Genomic DNA, 6,000 nt, shown 5'->3' on the forward strand with positions numbered 1-6,000 from the left:
AGCTTTAAGATGTATTGTCGACTGTAAAAAGCAAGTTTTGGGGCAATGAGTAAAGCATGATAGTGTTTACAAAAGAAATAGCAATTTGTCATATATACATACATAGGCTCTGAAAAGGTCTGCAAGGATATAAAACAAATTTACAGTAGCAAAAACGGGAATGGGCATGAAATGTGAAGTCTGTCTTATTTGAATTTTTTTAATATTCTGGTTATAAATGATATTATAACCACTTGTTTTTTTCCCCAGCTTCATTGAGATAAAATTTGAATATAAAACACAGCACATAATGTATACAATTTGATGAGTTTGGTAATGTACGTATCCACTTATGTTATCAGCTATACAATCCAGGTGCTAAATATACCCATCACCTCCCAACGTTTTCTAGTGTCCCTTTGTGTGTGTGTGTGTGTGTATGTGTGTGTGTGTGTGTGTGTGTGTGTGTGTGTGTGTCTTGTTTTATTTGTTTTTTGGTTTTGGTGGTAAGGACACCTCACATAAAATCTACTCTCTTATCAAAATTTTAAGTACACGATACCATATGTGAACTACAGATATCTCATCATATAGCAGGTCTCTGGAAGTTTCAAAAGAAGAAAGTGTTCATACTTACGGGATCTCCCTCTATTTTTAGTTGTTAATGTAAAACCTTAGATAATGCTAAGAATGCAGATAAAAGCTTGAACGAATGTCTTGGGCATACAGAGGTGGAAACAAATGTTTCAGCTGGGGTGGGAGTTTTAGGTCATTGAGGTAAGCAGGGGAGACGACACTTGGGGTGACACTTGAGGAGCTAGGAGTTTGCCAGATAGATAAGGGGGCAGATGGGAGGGCTTTGGGGTCCAGACACTGGCTAAGAAAAAAAAAAAAATCACATCCTTCTTTTCACTCACTTCCAACAGAAATCTAGCATTTCACTCTGTTTTTATTTTATTTTATATTTTATTTTATTTTATTACACCTACAGCAGCACCCGATCTTCCTAGGTGGTCTTCCATCCAAGTACTAACCAGGCCCAATCCTGCTTAGCTTCCGAGATCAGACAGGATTGGGCTTGTTCAGGGTGGCATGGCCATAGTCACTCTGTTTTTGTTGCTGATCATATTTCCGGAAGGTGACCTCATCCACAGCTCCCCTTCCACCTGCTCTCTCAGACCTTGCCACTTCCCCACTGAGAGGGGAACTCTGCATTTTGATCCTTCGAACCTGGGCGATTGCCTCCGACAATAGGGTTCAGTGGAAGTGATGTTATGTGAGCTCTGAGGCTGCGTCATAAAAATGCCGTCCGCTTCCGCTTCATGCTCTTTGAACTCAGCCTCCATGCTGGGAGGAAGCCCAAGAATCCACGGGAGAAGGTCCCGTGGAGAGGACCCGAGGACCCCAGCCCCCATCCCCAGCTCAGCAGCTAGCCAACAGCCAGCACTGACTTGCCAGCTGGGCGAGGGTCCCCACCTCCCAGAGGAGCCATCTCTGTTGTTGCCTCATGGATCAAAAATTAGCTGTCTCCACCAGGCTCCACCTACATTGTATATTCAAGAACGAAACAAATGATTGCTGTATTTAAGCCGCTCGGTTTTGCTGTGGATGTTACACAGCAGTGACTCACTCATACAATGATGATAGCATTAGCAATACCTGTGACTTTATTCTGGAACCTATTCTTCTAGCAATAGAAATCAGATATTTCCAAATCACATTGCAGAAGCTGCAGGTATTTGAAATATGGTTCACCCTCCTTACCGCTATGATTTACCATTGGGACCAGATCTACTGTTAATTCTTGTTGTTTAATGGTAATGAAGAAGCAAATATATTATATCAAAAATGCATCTTTGAAATATTTTTGATAACTGTGTTTTAGTTGGTTTCTTTACCCTACAAAGTTTCTTTATTCATTTAAACATTATTTCAGAAGGTCTCGCTAAAGTATATTTTTCAAAAAAAAAAAAAAACAGTTAAAAACCCGCCTCATACAAACATATGGTAAACACGTGACAAAGACTTACATGACATTAATGAGAGAACCGGAAGAATGACAGGCTCGCTCAAGGGAGGAGGCGAGAGTCTGATGGATGCATGTGTAGTCAGTGAAAGACAGAAGTCCGGAATGAGATGCTGGCTTTAGAGACAAAAACAATTAATGACCTTCGGGCAATAACTTTTGGGACTGCCATTGTACTTGAAAAACAGTCGTTTCGATGAATCGATTTTAAACAAGTTAACGCCTAACTTTCCAGAGTGCGGACCCTTACTCAAGAAAATAATAAGTCAAAGTATGAAATAGTAGGTCAAACACTCCCCTAGAGTAGGGCTTGGCATATTGCCTCCGGCCAGACAAATCCAGCCCGCTGCCTGTTTTTGTTCATAAAGTTTTATTGGAACACAGTTGTGACCACTCGTTTCTGCACTGTCTGTGGCTCTTTCCACACCACAGAGGCTGAGGTGAGTCTTTGTGACGCAGACCGTATGGCTGCAAAGCCTAAGGTGATTTATCTGGGTCCTTTACGGATGAAAATTTGCCTGCCCATGCCTAGAGGGTCAGATGGCCATTAAGTGGGCTTGTTTGTGTCTTGGGGCTGCACTGTTCAATATGGGGTCCCCCGGTGTCATCTTTTTAAATTTAATTTAATTGCGCAAGAGACTATACAAAGACATGAACGCTAGGTGTTGGGGGCTGTTTTAGAGGCTGCAATATAAGACCAGTATCACATGGGGGTAAAATAACTACTATCATCCAGCCCCGTCTGTCTTTGACACTTGACTTAACTTTAAAGCGGTGGCTGAAATGTTCCCCGCGGGCCGGTGACATTCCTCACCGCCCCTGGGGAACCACAGTGCTCTGTTCCCTGTGACCTCGCTGCCCTTTATACATCCATCCAGTTGTCCCCATGTCACCTTCCTGCTTTGTGCTTGTGTGTCTGCACATCTGCTATTAGTTCAAGTGAGACAAAGAGCCTTCACTCTTTGAATACAGAGACTAAATCGCCGTGGGTTTTATTAGGGAAGAGGCGCGGGCGTGCTAACGAACCTCCATGGGTTTCACAAAGGCGTTTCATAAATGTGCCTTTTAGGAATTCAGAGCTGGCAGTTAAAATGTGCCTATCAGATATGAGAAGTCACGGCCATGATTACCTGGGTCGGGGATGGGGGATGAAGAGCTCATGGGCTTTTTTTTTTAACCTGCTGTGCTGGCTGATGGATGTATCCATTGAAAGTAATTTGTTGAGCTGTCCGCTTCTGAAATATATTCTCTTATATATATGTACGTTGTAGGCCAGTAAAAACTTTAAAAAAATGTTATTGCCAAGGAGACAGGCGATCACATAAGATAACCAATGAGTGTCTCAGGCTTTTTAGAAACAGAACTGCCTGGTAGTTAAGAACCTGGGCGTTTGAATCCCAGCTGTGCCGCCCAGGCTGTGTGTCTCCACACAAGTAACTTAACCTCTCTGACTCTTGATTTGTACATCTACAAAATGAAGATACCACATACTGGGCAAAATTGCCTGAGATCAAAGAGAGTAAAGCATTTAGTAGAGTGTTTGTCACAGAGCAGATGTTTAATACATGATACTACTATCGTTTTTAGCATAGATATGCCAAATTGGTAAAGAAGGAGAAAATGCAGAACTGCTATGCCAATAAACAATACGTAAGGGATGCAAACACCTAAGTCGCCAGACAAAATTGCTGGGTTACAAGCTTATCAACAATCGTTTATCCTCTTTGTTAACTCTCTGAATAGGACACATCACAAAATGATCTGGTCCACGTAGTTTACTCGTTTGCTGTTTGCCTCCCGTCCCCTCTCTCCTTAGAACATGGTCTTCCTGAAGTCGGGAGCTGCTGTCTGTTTCTGCTTGTTGCTTCTTCTCCAGCGTCTACAACAGTGCTGGCCGTGAAGCAGATCTCGCTAAATATTTACTGACTCGATGGATGAATATATGCATGAAAATGAGATTCAGATTTTCACTGACCCTTTTGGCACGATGCACTTTTAAAACGATGAATTCAGTGATCGTGAAGCTGCCATGAGACCAATCCTGTCCTACTGTGGAAATTATCTTAACCTAGAAATGGACTCGCTACTCTTAGGAACTTCACCTCTGGGACTCTATTGCGAAGGAAATGACATAACATCTGAACAAAAGTTCACGCACGAAAATTTTTCTCTATTGCATTATTTGCAACAGTAAAAGAAAACAAAATTGGATACAGCAAATATTTATAATAACACACTTTATATGTTTATAATGCTGAGCTTTAGAGAAAAGCCTCTGAAATTATGGAATAGCAATATTATGGAATACCACACAATCGTTTTCAAGGTAATGGGCAGAAATGTTTTTATGATCTATTAAGTAAAAAATAAGCAGGTGCAGAAGTGCTGTGTAATGCAGCCTCAACAAGAAACTGAACAAACTATGCATAATTTTTGTATTATTAGAAGGACCCATGGCAAAGGACGACAATGGCACTGCTAGCGGTTTTTCTTTTTGTCTTTTGCTTCTCTGTAATTTCCAAATTCTATGCAAACATGGACGTGATTTGGGGGTAAGCACGAAGAAAGAAGATTATTTGCAGACCAAGGTGTTTCCTTCCTCTTGACCGCTCAGGGACTCAGCTCCAGAGATGGAACTGAACCAAAAGGCAGAAACGGCGCTAGGCACACACATAATTATCCCAGTGAGAACTTGGAGGTGAGCCAAACGTCCAACGATGGGAAGATGGGGAGATAAATCAGAATCCGCCCATCGGTTCTTAGGCAGGCATTAAAAATTATGTTTACCAAGAGCTCGAAGCACCATGACAAATCGTTATTTGTGCCTAAAGTCACGTGTAAAACAGCAGGATGTAAAATGACATATGTAGGATCATCGTCTCCGTGTCTGAGGGGGGAACATAGGTCCCATACGCCCTGACTCCCATTCTGCCCTCGACTCTATAGAGTCTTGGGAAACTAATGGGCCGTGTCTCCCTTTAGCTTCCGGGAGGGAGGGGGGTCCCTCGACATCAGCTCAGAGGAGCTGTAAGTGGGGGAGACAGGGCCCTGGATGCCAGAGGCTGGGAGTGTAGTAATGGACCGGCCCTGTCCCAAATGTGTTCCTGTCGCTGGCTCTCCACTTCTCGCTCGACCCTGAAACACACGGACCGATTCACTTCCTGTGGCTGCTGCCACACGTCGCCACAAACGAAGTGACTTAAAACCACTTACATCTTTCCTCTTAGTTCTGGAGGCCAGAATTCCAAAATGAGCCGAAGCTCTCTTCCGTCACACCTCCTCCTCTCACCGGGAGACTTGGGGTCTGCTGGACCCACCCAGATCATCCGGGATCATCTCCCCATCTCAGGATCCTGAATTTAATCACATCTGCAAAATCCTTTTGCCACGTGAGGTTACACATTCTCAGACATATTAATCATTTTTAAAATTTTTTCTGTCTCTTATGATGTTTTGACACTTCGGGAGGGCCCCACAGATCCAGAGACAGACCACCCCTCCCAGGGCAAGGTTAAGCCCTAAAGATAATAACAATTCGCCCGCTAGCATGCCTTTAGGATGCACATAACTGATCTCAAGCCCATCTCCCCCCTGCCGCCTTTCCATCTAATTCTCACACACTGAGCCAATATTTCCTCCATCTCAGGACAAGGTACCAGGTGACTAGAGATCACCCCTACGGGCCAAAGTCCCCCAGAAATATGCAAAGGAGCGTATCCTCAACCACTCGCCCCGCCTGACTTGCCTTTGCCTCGAGAACCCCAGTGTAGGTTCTGGTTAGGCCTCCTGCCCCGCGCCCCTGTCCTTCCCGACCAAACCCGGTGCTTCCCCCTGTGGCCCAGCATGCCCGGGCCGGCCCCTCCGCTCAGGAAATGCCAGTCATCGACACGGTCGATGCTCCGTGTCATCGCTCCATCACCTCTATACGTTAAAACCGAATTTCAGAACGCGGGGTCCTGGGGATTCAGACTGGAATTCCCCTAGGGGACATTCTT

General features: G+C 44.1%; 1 pseudogene; it reads right to left on the reverse strand.

Annotated features, from left to right (window-relative positions):
* Positions 1-964: 964 nt before the first annotated feature.
* Positions 965-1,083, reverse strand: LOC118611842 (annotated as a pseudogene).
* Positions 1,084-6,000: the final 4,917 nt, after the last annotated feature.

Source organism: Rousettus aegyptiacus, unplaced genomic scaffold, assembly GCF_014176215.1.
Source record: "Rousettus aegyptiacus isolate mRouAeg1 unplaced genomic scaffold, mRouAeg1.p scaffold_m13_p_14, whole genome shotgun sequence".
NCBI classification, from domain to species: Eukaryota; Metazoa; Chordata; class Mammalia; order Chiroptera; family Pteropodidae; genus Rousettus; species Rousettus aegyptiacus.